Consider the following 23,053-nt stretch of genomic DNA (forward strand, 5'->3'; position numbering starts at 1 on the left):
ATACATTGCAGAAGGCATTATATCTTTTTTCCTCCTGGAAAACAAAGTGATGGTATGTAAAATAGGTCACAAAAGTGATCTTGCCCAGCTGTGTGGCTCAGTAGTTGATCATCAATCCATGAACCAGGAGGTCACAGTTCAAATCCCAATCAGGACACATGCCTGGGTTCGGGCTTGATCCCTAATAGGGGGCATGCAGGAGGCAACTGATCAATGATTCTCTCTCAGTGTTGATGTTTCTATCCCTCTCTCCCTCTCCGTTTCTCTCTCTGAAATCAATAAAAACATATTTAAACAAACAAACAAACAACAAAAAAGCAATCCTTTAACCCAAACAATTCCACTTTTGGAAATTTCAAGGAAAAGAATATATATAGTTTTACCTGCAGTTAAACAACCCAAATTACCAACAATTGTGTAACTTAAATACACTATAATAGTCAAGGATAAGTATTATGTTATCACTAAAATATCAAATATGTCCACTTTGTAAGTATTAGGGAAGATGTATTTTGAAATGTTAAGTGACAAAAATACAAAGGAACTCTATGGCAGTAATGATTGTGGTCATGTAAAAGCTAGTTTTGTCTAATTATAAGGATCAATAAGAGTCTAAATGGTACAATTCATTGGTTTCCTATGATAAAAATTCTCTGATTTCTGCTTCATTGTTTCATTATTCTTGATTTCTGACATTATACATGTAGCCCAGTTTTATAAAAATGAGAAAGTCAGAACATGCCTCTAATTCCCTACGGTGTGTAGATTGTCCCATAGCTGAATGCTGGATGCTTTACCTCCATATGGTATGGGCTGTTACTTCCAGTATGGCATCATTCTCACCAGCTGGGGAACCCTCTGTCTCCTCTCTCTCCTAAATGTGCCCATGAATGCCCAACCACCTGCTTCTAACAGGTGATAAGGTTCCATGAGCTACTCAAATCCTCAACTGTAGCAGTTTATACTCGTGTGAAATGGCTTCATTTCCAACTATTAAGGATCACTATAATTATACCCCTCCCACAACTGCAGGGAGAAGCCGATACAATCTCTAGTGTATATTTTGTATGGTATTTTTTAAAGCTTCAAATGCTAATCTCAAAAATAGGAGGTGGCGACGGGGGAGAGTTCATTGTTCAAATGTGAAACTTGCCAGCACCTTACCCCGATCCCTCCTGTAACCGTGCAGCCATTGAGAACTGGTGTGCATCGACTCTGGGCTCTGGCACACCTCATGTGCCCAGCAAGATGCCAGGGGCTGGAATGCACAGCCAGGGTCCCAGGCTGTTTGGGTTTATTGGCTTCGTCTGGGAAATCCAAGTCCCACTGGTATCTTGCTCCCATGGGCAGCAGCTCCCAGAAAGGCAAATACTAAGCACTTGCACGCAGATCCTTTTAGAGTGTCTGTGGAATTGCACTCTTCTTCTTCTGTGTGACCTTGAGCAAAGCACTGGACACCTGAATTCTCATGGTAGAAAACACCTGGGAGCGGAGCCTGAGGACAGTGTGTGTGAGCGCTCTGTGTTCAGTCATTAGCTCTGGAAGTAGATACCCTGTATGTTATTAAAACTTATAAAAGGCAAAAACAGAAAGGAAGGATAGAAACTCTGTAGGGTTCCAGTTACCCATCATAGAGATCACTCCCATTGTTGGGGAATGAACACAAATTGTTTGTGTGGGGCTTTTCCTTAAAAAAAAACACACACACACATAATACACATTTATAAACTTACAGTCCTGTAGGTTAGAAGTCTGTCATGGGACTCACTGGACGTAAGTCAGTCTCTCACCAGGGCTGTGTGTCTTTCTGGAGCCTCTTGGGGAGAATCCCATCTCGCCTTTCCCATCCTTTTCCGGAGGCTGTCGCCACTGCTTTGCTTGGGGCCCCTTTCTCCGTCTTCTAAACCAACATCATCTCCTCTCTCTTTGATTCTGACTCACCTGGATTCTGACTCACCATCTCTTCTTTGGAGTGATCCAAAAGGTTCCCTTTTCTGCACCCTTCGCAGGAAAGGAGTTGGGTGATTCTGCACCCAACTGGATAATTCAGGACACTCTTCCCCCATTTTAAGATCGTTAACTTAGTCACATCTGCAAAATCCCTTGTGCTGTGTGAGATTACATAGTCACAGGTCCTGGAAATGAAGAAATGGACATCTTTGAAGGGCCATTATTCTGGCTACTATAGCTGTGGTACTAAGTCCCCTTTTCTCCCATTTTATTTTATTTTTAAATTGCAGTTGACATACAACATTATATTAGTTTGAGGTACACAACATAGTGATCAGACATTATATAACTTACAAAGTGATCTACTTGATAAGTTTAGTTAGTACCTACCTGACCCCAATACATAGTTATTATGATATTATTCACTATATTCCTTAAGATGTGCTTTATATCCCCATGACTGTATTATAACTGACAATTTGTAATGCTTTTTAATCTCCTCACTTCTGTCAAGTACGGGGATGAAGTGCTGTATTAGGGTCAAGTGATGATGCTGTTGAGTCTAAGACAACCTCAGGTCAAGTTGGATCCTGGACACTGAGGAGGACCAAGTTAAAGATGAAGGTCAGAAGGTTCCAATCATGGGAATGGGATGGGCTGCAGCATCTGGGGAACAGGGTGGGCAAGACATTGCTCCTCATGAAAGCAGACTCATATGCTGCCTCTTTGGCATCATCTCCACAGATGTCAGTTGGGCGTTACTCCATAGTTCTCTAGGAGTGACCCAAAAGGTTCCCTTTCCTGCTCCCTTCACTCCCCCAGCCAGCTTCTCTGAATCAATGTGGGGTGAAATTTAGCCAAGAAACTGTATCAGAATTTTGATGAGAGGAGGGAACAATATGTAATGGAAAATTATATTCAGTATATTATAGTTGCTTTAATATACTAAAGATGATGTTTAATTTGCTTTGAAATGTCAGATCTCAATAAACTAATTTTTATGGTTAGCAAAAGGAACATAGATTCAGAATCATCCATCATGAATACCATTTGTGGCCTGTCTTCTAAGCAGCCTCCCCTGGCTTTCCGTGAGGGACTCCCCTCATTGGCTCACTGTTGCTCCTTTCCCTAGGACTGCAGATTCCATTGTCTCTCTTCCAGTGGATACATTATATCAATAATTCACAGCTAGATCCATAGTTCTCTATGGAGGCATGTTTCCCCACTCCTACCCTCCCTGAGGCACATTAAGCAATGTTCTGGAGACATTTGAGTTGTCATGATCAAGAGTGGATGCTCTTCAGGTTCAGTGGGTAGAGGCCCAGAGATACCACTAAACTCCCTGTGATTCACAGGACGGCTCCTACAACTAAGACATAACCCAGTCCGAAGCATCAACACTGCCTCTGTTGAGAAGTCCTAAGCTAGATTGTAAGCATATTATGAGCTGATGTGATGTCTTAAGATTCTGGCAAAATAATAATCACCACTAGCTTTTAGGTATTAGCTATTTGAAGAATATGGTGTTTCTTAGATAAGTATAAATCAATATATATAATTTTATTGATTTCAGGGAGGAAGAGAGAGGGAGAGATAGAAACATCAATGATGAGAGAGAATCATTGATTGGCTGCCTCCTACATGCCCCAGATTGGGGACTGAGCCCACAACCCCGGGCATGTGCCCTTAACTGGAATTGAACCTGGGACCCTTCAGTCTGCAGGCTGATGTTCTATCCATTGAGCCAAACCAGCCAGGGCTACACCCCAGCTTTTGAGGCACCTTTGGAAGTCCTTACGACTTGCTCTTAGAGGAAGGATGGGTTTCCTTGCGGCTCGATGCTCATGTCCCTACCTAATGAAATTTGATGACACGTGAGGCTAGGTGGAGATACTTTCTTCCTTCTGATATCTGGATATTTTCAGAACTTAGATAATTTTATCCTATTTACATCAAACATGCAGGTAACTCTAGACTTTTATATCTGTATTATTTCTGGGGAGGTGTAATATGATTAGGAATGACAGTAATTGACATTACATGCTTAATTAAATTTCCTTTGCTGTGAATCAAAACCTTTTAGCCCAGTCCTGCAGTGCTATTTCTAGACTTCTCTTTTACATGCTCCGATGTGGTGGGTAGCAGGTATGACATAAATTCACTTTTATAAATTCTGCATCCCATAGACTAAATGAGATAATGTGTGCAAGGTCAACTTATGGTAATGCCAGCCACATAATAATTATTAATTTTTAAAAAATGTGAGCTGTATTTGCATACTTTGTGCCTTTTAGGTATTAGCTATTTGAAGAATATGGTGTTTTTTAGATGATAAGTATAAAGCTGATAATTATGAAAAGGCCCTGTTTTGGGTAGCATAGCAATTACTTTCCAGATTTCTCCTTATTTTAAGTGGTCCATAGGGCTTTAGAGTAGTACCTTATCCAAAAAGGGGAAAGCACCCAAGATAGCCTCCTGCTACCACCTCCTCACACCCCCCAAGTCCCAACAATAACAATAAAAACCTCATCTGTCACTTGGAGCTGCCAGCCTGCTAGAGGGGACTGGGAAGGAGGGCTTGGGTTAGTTCCTTGAGTCTAACTCTCCACCCTTCATTCCGGTACACAAAGTGCCTTGCCTGGCAAATGCACCGGTAGCCATTGCCAGGTTTCTGATGCTCCTGTCTCTTGAGCATCCTTGAGCCCCTCTGCAGCACTGCCTCCCAGCACGATCTGCACCTTGGCCTTTGGGGTCAGATGGAGCAGGAAGAATCCCCTGCTTGTTTGGCCATGGTGCCTCCTTCCAACCCAGAGACTCTCCCTAGGACTGATCTCAGCAGGCTGTCTTCCTCCCCACTCCAGGGGTGTGGTGATTTGGGCACAGGGTCCTGGAGGACTGACCACAGTGGTGGGCATCCCTGCCACGTTCCCCAAGATCCGGCATCTTGGGAACCAGTCCTGGGACTCCACAGGGATGCTCCACCAGAGCCCAGGTGAACTGGTCCCAGTGTCTGAGGAAACAGCCCAGCTGCTGCTGCTGGATCACATGAAACAGGCGCAGTACCGGGTCCGTCCTCCCCCTGAGAGGACTTTGCATGAAGCCCACCAGACAAGAAACCTAAAGGGCCACAATTACAAATATTCAAATTGTTTGGTTCTGGTCCTTAACACATGCTGAAGATTATAAATCCATGTCTATAGTGTTCAGGTAGATGCCCTCACATTTTCATTATCTATCTGTGAGTTTAGCTCATCTCTCCAGAACAGACGGATTCCCCATAGCAACTGAGCAAAGGCTTGAGGGCGTGGCATGGCTACTTTATATCCAGAGCTGCCTGGGGTCACATGGCTGTGCCCACAACTGGCCTCTCCCTAAGGGGATGCTTATGACTTTGATTCTGTGGGTGGACTAAGAAATGTCACGTCCCCCCAGATGACACTCACTTCTCATCAGCCCCCAGCAGTTGACTCCTTGCACCCCTGCCCTGCCTGCCCCCCTGCCCAGCTCCGACGGTAACTTTAGGTGTATACCCAGACTCAGCAACAACAGACAGGCACTCCAGACTTCCAGTTGCCAAGAGGCAGACTCCTGCTTGCTTTGCAGCAGGTCTAGGAGTCTCATGTGGCATCATATTAAATTATATAGGCAGCCACTTGTTCTCGGCCGATGCACTGAGCTGACAGTTGTATCGAGCAGGCACGTTCTCCTCAGGACACGGTTGAAAGATCCTATAGCTCTGCAGCCCTCCCGACCTCTGGGAATCAGTCTGGAAGCAGAGGGGTGTGGCGGCTGCGCGGAGAGGTCAGCTCTGGGCACAAGGTACCATGACTGTGGCTGACGTCCTAGACCATGGGCTGCGGGGCACTTTGCCCTAAAGGTAGGTCAGAGCCTAGACAAAGTTGGGCATGCTACCATGGGGGTGGTTCTCTGTTGGGAGTGCCCTGGCCAGCTCCTGGCTCATTTCTGGTGTTTGGACTTCTGAAATAGTAGATGCCCCCTCCTCTTGCCTCTGAAAGGTTTTTTAATATTAAACTGACCTGCATTAGCGTGTGTGTGTGTGTGTGTGTGTGTGTGTGATGTGTGTGATGTGTGTGATGTGTGTGATGTGTGATGTTTAGGGGTAGAGGGAGGAGATGCGGATGAAGAAATAAAGGGATGAAGGATTTACAAAAGAACAACTCTACCTGACTTTACTGCTTGCTGTCCTGTTCCCGGTGAATCTAAGTGTTCCTTCTGAAAGTATAGAAAGCAGCTTTTGGTCTCTGTGAGCTATTAGCCTGCGAAATGCTTTTCCTAAGACCTTACAGCCAGCTCTACCCCATGCTGGAGCCGAGAAGGTGTTGTCATTCTCATTAGTGACAGCAGTATGAACAGGGCAAATAGCTTACTTGAAGAGCTCATAGTCCGTAATGCCTAATGGGCCTTCCCAACCGCCCCCCGCCCCCCCGCCCCAATTGTTTGGAATAAATAGATTAAGACAGGATCTGAAATGGGTTTGATTGATGTCCATGCAAGTTCTTGGCAGGGTTTTCGACTCCGTTTTCACCCAGATTAAACATGGTTTGAACATTCACATGTTTGGGTTTATGGCTGGGCTGCAGGGCCTCCCCGTGGGTTTTGACAGGTTAAAGGTCACATCAGTTTGGGCTCCTTGGTCCAAGTTCTGAGAAGACTGCCATCAGTAAAGGAGTAGAAAGGCTAGACGTGAGCAACTTGCAGGCATACAGGCGCCTGAGGGAGGGCCTTGGAGAGCTCAACTGGTTCCCCCGAAGATGTGGAGGGGAGACCTGGACCTCAGTGCACTTGGGATCCACGGTGCTTTCATCATAGATCAACAGCCCGCTCCCAGTTGATGAATGAATGCACCCCACATTCATTCATTCGCACTCTCTGAGAAAGCATTTGTGTGGAAGGTCCCAGCCAGAGAGAATAGCAATTCTTGGGGGAAATGAGGAGACTTTGAGGGTTTGATGTGGCTACTTTATGTCCAGAGCTGCCTGGGGTCTCATAGCTGTTTGACCCCTGGAAGGCTGCTGAGCAGAGCTGGTGTTTACCCTTTGGTGATGGGGTGGTGCATGGAGCAGAGGCTGAGGCAAGGAAGGTGCTGAGAGGGTCCTGGCTGCTGCTGATAAGCGTTTCACTGTTTTATTTACATCTCTGTGGAGACCAAGGGAGAGCAGTGTTTTCCCCAATATTTCCTAGTTACTTATGTATCTCTTTCTTTAGATAAATCGCCACTTAATTTATTTTAGCATCGTGCCTTAGGGATTTTTGATAGACTTATGGATTTTTATAATGAAATCATTATATGTTAAGACTATTAATCTAGGCTTGCCACATGGGCTGCTTTGTTTTTTCCAAATCAACCTTGTTCTTACTTACTTGCCTGGATCTGTCTCCTTATTTTACAAAACAAGCTTGTGGGTTTCTTCTGCTTCCCACATCCAGAATCTAGTTGTGAAGTACCATGAAAAAAAAAACAACAACACAACTACAAGAACCTCTCCCTATAACCTCTCCCTATATACAGTGTCTAACGTATACAAAAGCAGAAAAAATAGTGTAACACACCCTCAATCCACCCTCACCCACTTAAACACAATGATTAATCTGTGGCCGATCTTATTTCATGTATCTGTCCCATCTGACCCTCAGCCTCTGCCAGTACATTCTTTTGCAGTGAATTCCAGACATATTATTTCAGTATATATATATATATTTTAGTTATAGCTCTTAAAGATATGGATTCTTTTAAGAAACACAATTTTATGACATGCAGACAAAATTTAATAATTCCTTAACATCTTCAGCTATTCTGTCTCATAATTTTGATGGGTTCATTTATTATTTTTACAGCTTGTTGGAATCAAGATCAAACTAAGTCCTGGGCATTGCAACTGGTTGACATTCTCTCAGATCTCTTTTATTTCTTGAGAAATATTTATGGAAGAAACCTATAGAGTTTCCCACAGTCTAGATTTTGCTAGCTGTACATTGATCATGTCAGATAACATGCCCCTCTGACCCCTGATAAATTGGTAGGAATAGCTGGCCCTGATGGTGTTGTGTCATTTGGGGGTGCGGGCAAGGGAGTCATTATGTCTGATTTTCTGTCTCCCATTTGTGAGAAGCCATTGGTGATCATTGCCTGGATATGTTAATTCATTAGGATTTCCAAATGGTTATATATCTGATTCATGTATTTCATTGTTACATATTATCTACAATGCTTTCAAAAGATAAACTTTCCTCTATAAGTATTTGGTCAGCCACAGGTACCTTTGATTGAGAAAGATAGGGTAAATGTTAGATTATTTCCCCTTTATTTACCACTTCTCAAAATGAGTGGTTTTCTTAGCATCCTTCAGAGGTGATGAGAGAGGTGTTGTTTTGTTTTTTCTGGTATCATTATTAACTCATGGGTTTAAATATATCTGCTGTGTTTCAAGATAGTGCAGATATTGTCCTTATTGGTGCTCAAAGTTTTCTGGTTTGGGCCCATGAAAACCTTTTTGATATGACCCTACCTAGTAGAAATTCATGACTTATTGGTTTCTGGCAATAAGCTGTTCCAGGCTCATCTAGTATATTTTCTGCCTCTGATCTAGAACCAGCCATTTCTCCAAAGAGCCCTGCTTCCTTTAAGTGGAAAGTGGCGTTATTATTTAGGGCCCACAGTCCAGGTGCTACGGATAGTGAGCACCACTTTTTCCCACCTCTGAAAATTCTTCTAAACCACAGTCACCACTATCAGCAGCACCACCGCCCATTGAAACTACCACTGCCATCCCCCCACTGCCATCGTCACCCAGGACCCACCTTCCAGTCTCCATAACAGCTATCATACAGCCCTTCTCCCACCCGCCTGGGCCCTTTCAGAATGCCACTTGCTCCAAAATGTCCTGCTTGGTAAAGCATTTCATCAGCCTTTTACTTTTCTATCTTTTCATCATCTGTCTCTTGTCATCTGTTTGAAACCCAAGACAAGGGGATAGATTATAATTTCTTAATGTCTCCTCCAACTTTGTTTTAGAGCTCTGTTGGCTTGCCAAAGTCATTCTTGTTGCATTAGATCATCTCTGAGCAGTCCCTCCCTCCCCGGGTGCTGATACACATGACTTAGGCACGCATTGGGAAACGTGGAGAAGGGTAGACTGACAGATACTGAAGCTTACTTAGGCTTGTCCTACTAGGCTGGCCGGTGTGTGTGTGTGTGTGTGTGTGTGTGTGTGTGTGTGTGTGTGTGTTGTGGTGATCAGCGCTTCATTATAACCCTGTGAGCTAAGTATTATGATTTCCTCTCTAGAAGGGAAGGAAAGTCAAATAGGAGGTTGGACTGGGATTCATCCAAAATCTCCCTTGGGTTGGCCAGAGCCCAGGCCAGCCCAGACAGCCTTATCTGGAGTAGGTCCATCTCAGGAAGACTTCCCGCTTAGATGAGTCCACTGGGGAGCCTTTGCCAGCCATCCTACAAACGTGCAGAGCCCTGCTTTTCTTATCCTTCAGTGGCTCTTGTTTGCTTTCAGGATGAAATCCACACTTGGTCTGTTCTGGCCCTCGGCGTACCTCTGACACCCTTCAGACTCATTCCTCTACCATAGTCTTCCTGAAAGCATGCCTGATCTCACTTATCAAGATCTTTTGTATGTCTTCCTCCCTCTTCACCTGGTGGCAAAGGAAGTGTCTCCTCTGAGAAGTCCTCCCTGATTTCCATTTCCCGAAGCATTAAGTGACACTGCTTTGGCTTCCATAGGGTACTCTGCTGTACACTGGGACTGGGTCTCTCACTCATCCCTTTGATCCCAGGACACAGGACCGGGCCTGGCCCAGGGAATACTGTTGAATGCATACGAAAGCAAATGAGTGAGTGTGTGTATGTGTGTGTGTGTGTGTGTGTGTGTGTGTGTGTGTGTGTGTTACCAGCTACCGCACACCTTGCTCACATGGTAAAAATGTTATCTTCTTTGAAATAAGTCCGCCCAGTTTCTGGTGGCCTCTGTCACTCCCTGCTCCTGTGGTGCCCATCTATTTTTGTCCATAAGTTAAATTATACTCTGGGCCTGAAAGACGCAATGGGAACGAGGCCCCAGCGCATTGCCTTGCACATAGTCAAGACTCAGTAATTATCCGGGGAATGGAATCAAATGGAAGACTGTACAAAGGCAGCTACAGTCAAGTGTCAGGCTTGCAATCAGCGGGACGCCAGACAGGCAGTTAAAGCATCTCTGATTTACTACAATTTCTTTAATAGGTTCTCAGTACAGATTTGCTGTCAACAAGGATTGTTGGTTTTAGAAAAACAAAAACAGGGAGCTGCCGTGGCTCTTGCGGGGCACGGCTGACAACATTTTGCCGCGTCTAGTGTGACAGTCCCCGTGTTGGGACAGGACTCGGTCATTGCACTGAGGACATCGAAATGATAAGCAGAAATGCTTCCAATGAAATGTCCCAGACCCCCACGCTCAGAACCAGATGTGCCTGTGCTCTCTGAGCTCTCCTGGGCTGCCTGCCTCCAGTCCCTTATCCTCTTCCTAAAGCCCAGACCTGCCCGAGTTTGATGCCTGGCTCTGCTTTGGAAGGTAGAGCTGTTTGTTGGCTGTGTGGCGTGCTCAGGGGCCAGCACGGCCACACCATTCACCGATCCAGTAAGTGAGCATCAAGGACGTGTTGTGGGGCGGGTGCTGCCGAGCAGAGGTGGGCAAGGCCTCCGTCCTCCTGGAGCTCCAGAATAATGGAGGACACGGGTGTTCTTTAGATAGACACACAGATGTATAGTGACAAACGGGAGTGAGATGGAGAGAGGAACAGAGACCTAGCCACAGAAGGGCCTGGCACCACCATCTCCATGAAGCCCTCCCTGGCCCCTCCTGGCAGCGCAAGGCTAGCTGCGGCTCCCTCGTCACTGGAGCCATGCCTGTGTTGGCCCTCAGCCCACTGGGACTCCGGGTGTATGTGACTTATTTCCCAGGGCAAGGGTTAGTTCTTTCCTAGAATAGTGCATGCCACACAGCAGGTGCTCAATCAGCGCTCAAGGGTGGGAGGAAGGGAAAGAGCATATTTTACAAGTCTCCATCCCATCAGATGCAAGAGGCCTGGATTTCTTGAGACGCTATGATCATGATGGTGTGGGGATAACCTGGTCCCAAATCTTCAGCTCTGTCCCCGAGAAGAAGGCGTCTCTGCTCCAGAAGCTTGTAGGAATGAACAGAAATCCTCGGCCCAGGGCCTTGCCTGTGGCACGAGCTCAGTGCAGGTCACCTCCCTTCCCCTGGCTTCAGAGATCATGCTCTCATGGGAGCAACCTGCCCACCCACTACTACCTAAGCTCCTCTTAGACTGGACCTTAGCAAGTCAGGAGCAAGACTCACGTCCTGCTCATCTCCAAGTCTCCAGCCTGGGCACATCAGAGTCAGGACTGAGCAAATGTCTGTTTTGAATGGCATTGACCTAGGGTTATAAAGTGAAGAATATAAAGTGAAGAATAGGATTCTGCAGGGCATCCATTCTTGTGTGCTTTATCCATGATGAAGACTATATTCCCCTTCCAGATTGGTTGCTATGTATGCTTTAACTATCACCTGCTCTCCTGGGATATCTCTCCTAGGGGGAGTAGGAGGCAGGGTCCTGGTGCCCTGAATCTCTAAGTGAACAGCAGATGCATCTGTACTGCATGTCATATTCCCCGGCCACCTCTTGTTTCAGCCCGACTGTGGTAGACAGTTTGGTACACACAGCAGGCTGCTACCTGAACCTGGCACCTCTACTTCACTGTGGCTTTGGCTTCCAAAAACCTCTCAGCTGTTACCCAGGGAAGCCTGGAAGTACAAAGAGGTAGCATCCTGTGGTAACCTCAACTAACGGGGAGAGCTCCTGGGGAAATCACAGTTCTCCAGAGAGCTCACATGGCGTTGGAGGCTCAGTGGCCCCTAGGTGGCCAGTTCAGTGACATGCACCCCCTTCACTGGCTTTTCCTATGACTCTGTCACTTCCCCTCACCCTTTTCCCAGGGATTTCTTCTGCTTTCAAAAGACTCTAAACTAAGATACCAGGGAAAAGAGATGGCTGTTAGAATTATCTTCTAGGAAAGTTTTCAGAGGCCAGAAAAGAATCTTAAACTTTTCTTAAACGTCCTAGACTATAGCTTTCTTATCCATGAAAGAGAGAAGGTCCTGTGGTCTGACTCCAGTCCCCAGGGGCCCCACATTCTGCGCTAGCTGGTCTCGTTGCCTTGGCTCCCACTCACCCTTCATAGCTGGCTGATGACTCAACTGTCCAGAGTTAACCACCTCCCCCCAAAACTGGAAACCACCTAAATGTCCCCGAGTTAAAGAATGGTTAAGTAGCATATGTGTGTACCTTCAGAAGAGGTTGGGGAAGCCATTTAAAGTGATACTTTTGATGGCATAAGAAAAGCTAATGAGGCTGGGACCGGTTTGGCTCAGTGGATAGAGCTTCGGCTTGGGGACTGAAGGGACCCAGGTTCGATTCCGGTCAAGGGCATGTACCTTGGTTGCGGGCATATCCCCAGTAGGGGGTGTGCAAGAGGCAGCTGATCGATGACTCTCTCTCATGGATGTTTCTAACTCCATTCCTTTCTCTTCCTCTCTGTACAAAATCAATAAAATATATTTTTTTAAAAAAAAGAAAGAAAAGCTAATGAGATTATATAATACAATAAAAGTAGGCCATCTATATAATAAAAGCCTAAGCCAGTGTTTTTCAACCTTTTTTGGGCAAAGGCACACTTGTTTCATGAAAAAAATCACAAGGCACACCACCATTAGAAAATGTTAAAAAATTTAACTCTGTGCCTATATTGACTATATATAAAGTAATTCTCTTGAATAGGAATCAAATAAACACAAAGAAAGTATTTTATAATTACTTTATTATGAAATATTAAGTAAACAAAATAGTGAAAAATTATAAAATTCTTGTCTTGTCTGCACCTACGGCACACCAGGCAACATCTCGCGGCACACTAGTGTGCTGCGGAACAGCGGTTGAAAAACGCTGGCCTAAGCTACCGTTATGGTGGAATGACCAGAACGACTGGTCACTATGATGCACACTGACTATCAGGGGGCAGACACTCAATGCTGCCCCCTGGTGGTCAGTGCGCCAACTCCTACGGTGGCACATCCACATCATTTTCTGCTTAAGGAGGAGCAGCCCTTTAAAACCAAGGAAATGGCCCAGCCAGTGTTGCTCAGTGGTTGAGCGTCGACCTTTGAACCAGGAGGTTACGTGCAATTCCCCGTCAGGGCACGTGCCTGGATTGCAGGCTGGACCTCTAGTGTGAAACGTGTAGGTGGCAACTGACTAATAATTCTCTCTCATCATTGATAATTCTATCTCTCCTCCCTTCCTCTCTGAAATAAATTAAAAAATTTTTATTTAAAAGAATATAACCAATGAAACAATTTAAAGAGATAACAGGACATGGCAGAGCAAAAGACAAAGAAGGGTGATGTGTTTGGTGATGGACCCTCTGTGCTGTGCAGTGTTGTAGTTAAACTCCCATGGCTTCCTTGAGACCTCCACCGATGCTCTAATTCAGACCGTCTTGATTGCTCAAAGAGCCAATGATGCATCCACCTCCCTTCATACTTACTTTCAATTGGAGGGCAGCTGAATTACATGTTCGGCTGAACAATGAATAAATGTTAAGGAGCCATTTGCTTGGCAGCCTTCCAAGTCTACAGAGGCTATAAAGCTGACCAAGATAAAGAGGCTCATGGAAACGATAAGACTTCAGGACTGTAGATCCCCCTGTCAGCTCCCATCACAACACCAGCCTCTAAGTTCCCTTTTTTTGGCTGCACTCCAAGGGCCGGATGTCAGACCCTGGTGACTAAACAGCTGTGTCAAGTAGAGCGGAGTACAGCGAGACCCTGACAGTCCTCTGAGGCCACCACGAGCTGGCTCCCACGTTTCCCTGGTGCTTTGTGTTACGGCTGCTAAAACAAGTATCCTTTTAGTTAAAAGTAATAAAACTCTGGGTCTAAAGGCTGGGATGGAGAGGGTTGGGATTTTGCATTTCTTTTGGCAATCTCACAGAGAAAAAGTGAACCCACATGTTGTAGGCAAGAGTGAGTTTTGAGAACAGAACCTGTCTCACTAACCAGGAAACCTGTTATAGGCAGAATAATGGCCCCCAAAGATGTCCAGGTCCCAATCCCTGGAATCTGTGAATATGTTAACTTACATGGGTTAAATTTGGGTTGCTTACCAGCTAACTGTAAAATAGGGAAATTATCCTGGATTATTCAAGTGGCCCAGTGTACTTATAGGGTGCTTAAAAGTGTAAGAGGAAGTCAGAATAATGCAGTGTGAAAAGAATTTGACACTTTCCCCTACCCCATTACTGGCTTGAAGATGGAGGAAGGGGCTACAAGCCAAGGAGTACAGGTGGCCTTTAAAAGCTACAAAAGGCAAGAAAATGGATCATCCCCTAGAGCCTGCAGAAAGGAACATAGCCCTGCCAACACCTTAATTTAGCCCAGTGAGACCCATGTTGGACTTTTAACCTGTGGAACCATAAGAATAATAAATCTGTGTTGTTTCAAGCCACCAAGTGTGTGGTAATTTGTTACTACAGCAATAGAAAACTAACACAAAAAGCCCATCAGGGGCCATGAGTAGACATTGTTTCCAGAGAAAATCATTAAAGAAACCTCTGTATCTTCAGTGATTCCTGTACTAGTGGGACAAACACCCTCTTGGGAAAGCAGAAATGACTCTGCCAGACAGGCATCCCTAAGCTATGGGGAAGCTCTAGCTTCTCATCTCAGCCCTGGAATCAAACAAACAAAAAAACATGCACTTCTTCCTGAAAACCTGGCTTCTCACTTGGAAATGAGTAGAGCTTGCACTGTAGGGCCTTTAAATGGTCTTTGTGCCTTGCCTCTTGTACAAATGCTTCCTTAGGGCTCAGCAAAATTTGAATAAATTGCCACTGTCTCCTAGTCATGGGAAGGCACATGTGTGTTCCATAAAGTCATGTGCCTCTCCCAGTGAACACTATATTTGGTTGGAAAAATAGAAAATTTGTGTTGGTTTTTTAAAAAAATAAACTATTTTTGTAATAGTTTTAGATTTACAGGAAAATTGCAAGGATGGTACAGATGCCCTATACCAGTTTTCCTCTTATGAATGTCTTCCATTAATATGTACATTTGTTATACAGTTCATGAACCAGAATTGATATAGTATTTCTTTAGTTTGGTTTTTTTGTTTGTTTTACCTAATGTCCTTTTTCTGTCCCAGGGTCCCATATTACACTTAGCCATCACATCTCCTTAGACTCCTCTTGATGTGACATTTCCTCAGATTTCCCTTGTTTGTGATGATCTTGAAAGTTTTGAAGAGTACTAAGCAAGTATTTCTTAGGTTGTTCCTCTACTAGAATTTGATGCTGTTCTCATGATTAGGGTAGGGTTATGGGTTTAGGGAAGGAAGAGCACAGAAGTAAGTGCTGTAATCAACATATCACCTCAAATCCCACGATTTATGGTTGTGGTGTTTGTCAGGTTTCTCCACTGTAAAGATGCTCTTGTTCCCCCTTTTATGTTGTTCTCTGTGGAAGGAAGCCACGATGCAGACCCCACATTTGAGGAGTGTGGGGGTCATGTTTTCCTTCTTAGAGGGCACAGGATTTACATAAATTATTTGGAATTCTACAAAGGAGATATCCTCTATTTATTCATTTAATTGGGAATTCGATTCCTGAACAAATAATAATCTGGCCACTCAGTGTATATCCAATATAATAAAAGGCTAATATGCAAATTGTCCCCTTGACCAGGAGTTTGACCAGCAGGTAGGCTGGCCAACCGCCCCTGTCCCCTCCCCCTGACTAGGCTGGCCAGACCCCACCCATGCACGAATTCATGCACCAGACCTCTAATATAATATATGAATGGCCAGATTATTATGCGTTCAGAGATCATAATAATCTGGCCACTCAGTGTAGATCTGTATGGATTCATATTTATTTTGTGGTTTGGGTTATAATCCAATACTTTATTTTGTTGCTCAAGTCATTTCAGCTCCTTTACTTTGTGTTTCCAGACTCATCTTGTATATTTCCTGTATATTTTCTCTCCAGTTCTAGAATAAGCCATTTTCCCAAGGAGTCCTGGTTCCCTTTAATTAAAGAATGGTACTAGGAACTAAGATCTGGGTGCTGGGTGTGTTTATTCCTGCTAGAGTGTCATTTCTTTTAGACCCTTTCAGCTAACAGCATAGAAATATATGTGTGCACTAACCTATGTGTATATATGTCTTTTAATATTTCAATATATAATCATCTGTATCTATATTAAGTTAAACATGAGTTCTTATTGATGTCTCCAACTCTAATCTATTACTACATGGGTCATCCTAGCCTTTTCCACTTGCTTCTCTGTAACCTCCTTCTCCAACAGTGAGAAACCTAGTTTCTACCATCTACCAGCCATTTAACTAGAGTACAGTGCTTATGTGCTGTTCCTTTTGCCTTTGGTCACAGACTCCACTCATTTCCAATGATGCTTATTTGCCATCTATACATCTTCTTTGGTGACGTGTTTGGTCAAAGCTCTTGCCCATTTTGTAGTTGAGGTGTATTCTTACTGTTCCATTTTTAGAATGTTTGTGTATTTTGCATACAACTCTTTTATCAGATATGTGTTTGTAAATAGTAGTCTTTTTATCCTCCTAACAATATCTTTTGCAGGGTAGAAATGTTAATGAAGTCCAGCTTACCAATTTTTCTATGATGGATTGTCTTTTTGATGTTGTAGGTAAAAACTCATCACCAGACCCTAAATCACATAGATTTCTCTTATGCTTTCTTTTTCCTAGAAATATTTTAATATTGCTTTATACTTAGGTCTGTGACCGTTTTGATTTAAATTTTATGAAAAGTGTATGGTTTCTGTCTAGATTCGTTTTCTTTCAGATGGACTCCCAATTGTTCTAGCACCATATGTTGATAAGACTATTCTTTCAGCATTGAATAGCCTTTGCTCCTTTATCAAAGATCAGTTGAATATATTTAGGTTTATTTCTGGGTTCTCTATTCTGCTCCATTTATCTATGTGTCTATTCATTCACCAATGCTATCTCTAAATAACTGTAGTTTTACATTAAGTCTTGAAGTCTGGTAGTGTCTGTCCTCCAACTTTGATATCCTTCAATATTGTGTTGACTCTGGGTATTTTGCCTGTTTGTGTAAACATTAGAATCAGTTTGTCAATATCCAAAAATATCATGTGATTTTGACGGGGGTTGCACTGAATCTATAGGTGAGGTTGACTAGAATTAACATCTTAATATTATACCTTCCAATCCATGAATACTGAATGTCTCTCCACTTAATCTAGATCTTCTTTGATTTTTTTCATCAGAGTTTTATAACTTTCTGCTATAATTATCCTTGTTTATATTTTGTTAGATTCATATCTAATTATTGAATTTTTGGGGTGCTACCATAAATGAAATTGTTTTTCATTTCTAATTCCAATTATTCATTTCTGGTGCATAGGAAAATAATTGACTTTGTATATTAGTCAACCTTGCTATAATTACTTATTACTTACAGGAGTCTGGGTTTTTTGTTCTGTTTTGTTTTCGTCATTTTTTTTGGTATTTTCTATGTAGACAGTCATTTAGTCTACAAACAAAAATGGTTTTATATCTTCCTCCCCAATCTTTTATTTTCTTCTCTTGCATTCTTATACTAGCTGGAATTAAATTTTTTGTATTTTTAATTTTTTTGTTAATCCTCACCTGAGGATATTTTTTCCATTGATTTTTACAGAGAATGGAAGGGAGGTGAGGCACAAGGTAAAATATCACGTGAGAGAAACAAATCGATTGGTTGCCTCCCACACACGCCCCAACCAGAACTAGGGATTGAGTCTGTAACCAGAAGTGTGTGCCCTTGACTGGTATGGAAACTGGAACCCTTCAGTCTTCTGGCCAATACTCTTATCCATTGAGCTATACAGGCTAGGGCCCTACCTAGAATTTTTAGTATGATTTTTCATGGACATGGTGAGCAGAGATATCTTTGCCTTGTTTCCAATTTTAGGGTTAAACATTCAGTTTCTCACCATTTATTACCATGTTAATAATAAAAACTGTAGGTTTTTAAAAATACATATAGAGATATTCTTTCTGGTTGATTTTTCACATGAAGAAAAATTGTTGCATTTTGCTTACCAGACAATGTAGTTGTCTCTAAGCTTCCAAGATCTTCTGTAAGGGACTTTTGAGCCATTTAGAAAATAAGTGAGTTTTTAGTAGCTTTTAAGAGGACCAGAAATAAATCATCTGAATCCTGATAAGGATCTAGAGCAGAGTAAATATCTCACTGGGGCCCCCTTGCCCTCCCTTGCCCTGCTGTTTGTTTGTTTTGTCTGTAGACACTGGGGGCATGGTTCAAAAGTGCTGGGGAACAGATGAATTCAAAACCCTTGACACCCTGGACCCCACCTATTTATTTGCCCCTCTGTTCCTTCCCGCCCCATTTCCTCCCTACATTCCCATGTTCAGACATAATCACCACTCTTTTAACACTTGCCCTGTTTGTCTACACCTTTTTTATTTTTTCCTTACACATGATGAGCCTCTTGTGGGGCACCTGTGTCAGATAAAATTTACGTTTTTCCAAGTTCAATTCCAGTGCCCCCCTTTCTGGGAATCCTTCCTGGTCTTCCCCATCCAGCATTAGCCAGCCTTGTTCCTCCTAAACTCCCATTAGCCCTCTGGCTACATGTCTCTCACCTCTGAGTGCAGCGTCCTGCATGCTATGTTTATAGGCCTTCCTCTGCTACCTGTGAGCAGATTGAGGCAGACCCATGCCAAATCCCTACACCCTTATCCCCCTTGCTGGCACGGGGTCTGCTTTAGAGGAGAAAGCCCAGAAATGTTTACTGGTTGGATGAATGAAATTACTGGCCTTGCATACGTGGACCCTTTCATATTTTTAGAAATCTGTCCATTCTTTTCTCCTCCGTGATTTCTGCCTGGTATTCTTTGAGTCCCTCTAGGTGTTTCTGGAGTGTGAGAGATGCCTACAGCTATTCTGTTTTTCATGGAGAAAAAAAAAAAAGGGGGGGGGGGAGAGAATTATCATTCACTGCAGACCTACTGTATTCATCCACCCACTTTATCATCCTGGTGTCTCATAAATCAATTAGGGGAAGTTTAGGACCCAATTACCAGAAAATTCCAACTCAACCGGCTTAAACAATAAGGGAACTTATTATATTTCTTCTAACAAGACATAAAGCGAGGGTGGCTTTAGAAATGGTGGCTTAACTGTATCAAGAAAAACCCCTTCCTTCTCTCTCTCTTCTCTGCCAACTTTAACTTAATGAGTTTTCCTTTGGGCTGAGTCACCTCATGGCAACAAAATGGCTGCAGCAAATCCAGGCTTAGCATCCTGATGCAATACTGGTGAGGAGAAAGATAATTTCTCTTCCTTGGGCCTCTCCTTAAAGTGGAGGGGGGGAAATCTAGAAGCTTCTAGAAACTTCCTCTCAAAGCTTATTTCCCAGAATTTTGCATTGCAAGACAATGCTTGAGCCATCACTGCTGAGGGAATTAAGATGATTGTGATTAGTATAAACTAACCAGGATCTCACCTAGAGGCATAGGAGGGAGGGGTATATGCTGAAACAAAAAGAGTGTTCTTTCAGCAGCAGGAGAGGAAAAATAAAACAAATATTGAGGTGGAAGCCAGCAGTGTCCACTATACCCTTTTTCATAGTGAATGGGTTTAGGCCGAATTTCAGGGAGGTTCAATCACTTGCATACAGTCCCGTGGCTGATAAAAATAGAAGTAGGATTCAAATCCAGCTCTTTAACACTCCAAAGCCCATTCGAGTAGTTTTTCTGCTGCACAGCTGGACCCAGAGGCAAACCTCCTTTCCCAGAAAAGCCAAAGCCCCCTTTCTCGTGGTGAGCGCTTCGGGAGTGGAGGCCATCGCCCTGCTTTCCCCAGCCGACCTTCCGCTGGGCATTTAATCTGCTTATTAAGTTATGACTAATGGTGCTGCGAGACACCGGGGGCTGCACATTCAGGCCTAGTTTTAGATTGTGAGAGGAGGTTCGGCGGATAAACATTATATTCATATTCTGTGCTGAGAAAATTCAATTGCAGCTCTCTCTCTTGCAGGACTCAGGGTTGGCGAGGGGCGTCTGCTGGGTCCGGCTTGGGTTTAATAGGAATGAAACCTCCGAAGCAGGCGGGCTGTTTTGGGAAAGTGGCCGCTAATGCGGCCCCTTGGGGCGGGGGCCAGGCCTGGACCGGGCAGTTTGCATATTCACTTTGACAAACAGTTGGCTCAGAGTCAGCAGTTAATGGGATGGGAATGATGTTCCTGTACCAAATCATTTCCTGAAAAAAACATTTCCAATCGCAAACATATCTCAGCCTTTCTTCTCGGGTTTGTTTTGTCTCTGTGAGCGAATTAAAGAGGCAGGGCAGAGGGGGGTATTTCTGATGGGGGATTTTTTTTATCTGAAATCATTTTTTAACCATGATCTCCAAATACAAGAGATCCCATTCAGACTGATGTTTAGGCATCCTGGCTGCTAATGTTGCATTTCTGGGCACACGTTAGAGGTATAAAAGTCTCCATTCTCACCAGTGGCTCTGGCTGTACAACAGTTTTTGGGACACATGCGGTTTTTCTCTCCTTCCAAAACCTAAGCTGGAAATGCTGGCCCAGGAAAGTGCACATGTGCACACATGTACACACACGCACACATACACACATGCACACACAGGGTCAAAAATTTTGCAGGTTTTTCCCGAGGATAAACTGGAATCCTTCTTTACATCCTGTGCACTGCTTTGGCAAATTATGCTTCAACCCATAACCTGGGCAACTGAAGGGTGGTCTTAACAGTTTTGATTATTCATTTATTCAACAAGTAGTTCTTGAGTGCTCACGGCACATGAGGTATTGTTTTAAGTAATAAGAACAACGTATATTTACATAGATCTTACCAGATACCCAGAGAGTCTTCTAAATATGTTACATATATTAACTCATTTAACCTTCTCAGCAACCCTAAGAGGTAGGCAATAGTGTCATTCCTGTTTTTCAGATAAGGAAACTCAGTATAAGAGGTTGATGAACTTGCCCAAGGTCACATAGCTAGTAAGTGATCTTGGATTTTAATCTAGGGAGTCTGGCTCCTCTTTGGGAAACCTCACAATAAGCAAAAAAGAAAAAGTGCCAGGCTTCCCACGGCTTCTCTTCTAATGGGAGGGGTAGCTAACAGATCTGTAGCTAATAATGATTTCAGGTCATATTGAGAGCTTGAAGCAAATAAAACGTGAGAGGGGGCAGGGGGCTAATCAGAGGGGTTTCTAGGTCTTAGGAGTTGAGGTTTTCTTTTGAGTATGAGAGGAAGTCTTAAAGCAGGAGAATGTAGGACCTGATTTACATTTTTACATATCCATCTAGCTGTGCCATTGGAAGCAGACAGGGTAGGGCTGAGCGGGGAGATTATGCATTAGGAAGCAGTAGACCTGTTAGAAGGTGGTTCTGGTTGTCCAGGTAAAAGAGAAGGATGGCCTGAACCAGATGGTGGTGGTGGTGCTGGTGAGCAGCAGTTGGAATTGGGTCCTGGTTTGGAGGTGGAGCCCACAAAACTTGCCAATATATTGGATGCAAAAGGTGAGGGGGGAATGTTGTTACAGATGACTCTTTGGGTTTGGGCTTAAACCACAGTAGATATGCTGGGACTGCTTAGTGAGGAGGGGAAGAACAGTGTTGTGGAGGTGGGGGTGAGGGTATTGAAAATCAGATTCTCAGATTCTGTTTTGGATGGCTAAATTTGAGACCTCTGCTAATAGAACAGAAGACATTCAGTAAGCTTGTGGCTGTGTCGGGCCTAGGCAGGAGATTTAGATGCAGACATCAGCATATTTAGATGCATGGGATCATAGGACAATGCTGTCCACTCCTGTGATGATGGAAATCTACATCTGTGCTATTCAGTATGGTCATCACCAGCTACATGTGGGCCATCGAGCACTTTAAATGTGATAGGTACAACTAAGAGATTCTTTTTTTCCATTTTAGAGAGGAAGGGAGAGGGAGAGAGAAATAAGGAGTATCAATGATCAATGAGAGAGAATCATGCCTCCTACATGCCCCACACTGATGATTGAGCCCACAACCTGGGCATGTGCCCTGACCAGGAATTGAACTGTGACCTCCTGGTTCATAGGCCAATGCTCATGCCATGCCAACCGGGCAAAGAAACTAAATTTTTTAAATTCATCTGCATTGAAAGAGCCCCATGTGGCCAACCCCTCCCACACTGGACAGCACAGACCTGGGGGAGAGTGTAGGTAGAGAAGGTCCTGGCCAGTAACAGCCCGTTTCTTCTCTGTCCAGTAGGCGCAGCCTCTCCCCCACATAAAGCGTGACTTTATTTTCACTTCCCATTCTTGCACAGCAGTGCTTTTTAAGGGATGGGAATCTTGCTGCTTTGTGAGAAACAGCCTAGAAAAGAAGCAAACTGCCAGTTCTGGGGGGGATAGTAGAAGACACTATAGAAGTTTAAGGAAACAATTCTCTGGAAAGCAAATACAACCCTGTACCTATAGGATCACTTCAGTCTTGAAGGTATCGCTTATATTTTATGGGGGAGAATTTTATAGGGTTAATGGGTGTCTGTGAATTTGGAGATTCAAGACGGTGACTGGCTGATATCCCATATAAATGTCAAGGGCCCACAGCCACGGGATTAAATGCCAACCTTATAAAGCAAGTTGTGTCTCTTTGGGGTAGAGTGCCTTTGTTAGGCAATCTTGTTCTCCATCCAACTGCAACCATCAGTGAGTTTGATAATATGAAAGGACTCTTTGTAAGCGCTGCCTTGTGCTCAAGAGTTCTTGCAAGTACATAACGGGCCATCGGTGAGGCCAGAGCCAATGAAAAATAAAATAAAATGGAGAGATGGGACATGGCTTCTATTAAGGTTGATTGCAGTGGCCATGTTCCTTCTTTAAGAACCTTTTGCTGACCGACACTTTCAGAGATAATGTGTTTTGTTTTGTTTTGTTGTGTGTGTGTGTGTGTGTGTGTGT

General features: G+C 43.8%; 1 protein-coding gene across 1 annotated transcript in view; it reads left to right on the forward strand.

The window, feature by feature from the left end:
- The window catches only part of PARVA (parvin alpha), a 138,083-nt gene that overhangs the window by 69,871 nt on the left and 45,159 nt on the right, over positions 1–23,053 (forward strand). The window lies entirely within an intron of this gene.

The sequence above is a fragment of the Pipistrellus hanaki genome (genome assembly GCF_964339955.1).
Source record: "Pipistrellus hanaki genome assembly, chromosome: 9".
Classification (NCBI taxonomy): domain Eukaryota; kingdom Metazoa; phylum Chordata; class Mammalia; order Chiroptera; family Vespertilionidae; genus Pipistrellus; species Pipistrellus hanaki.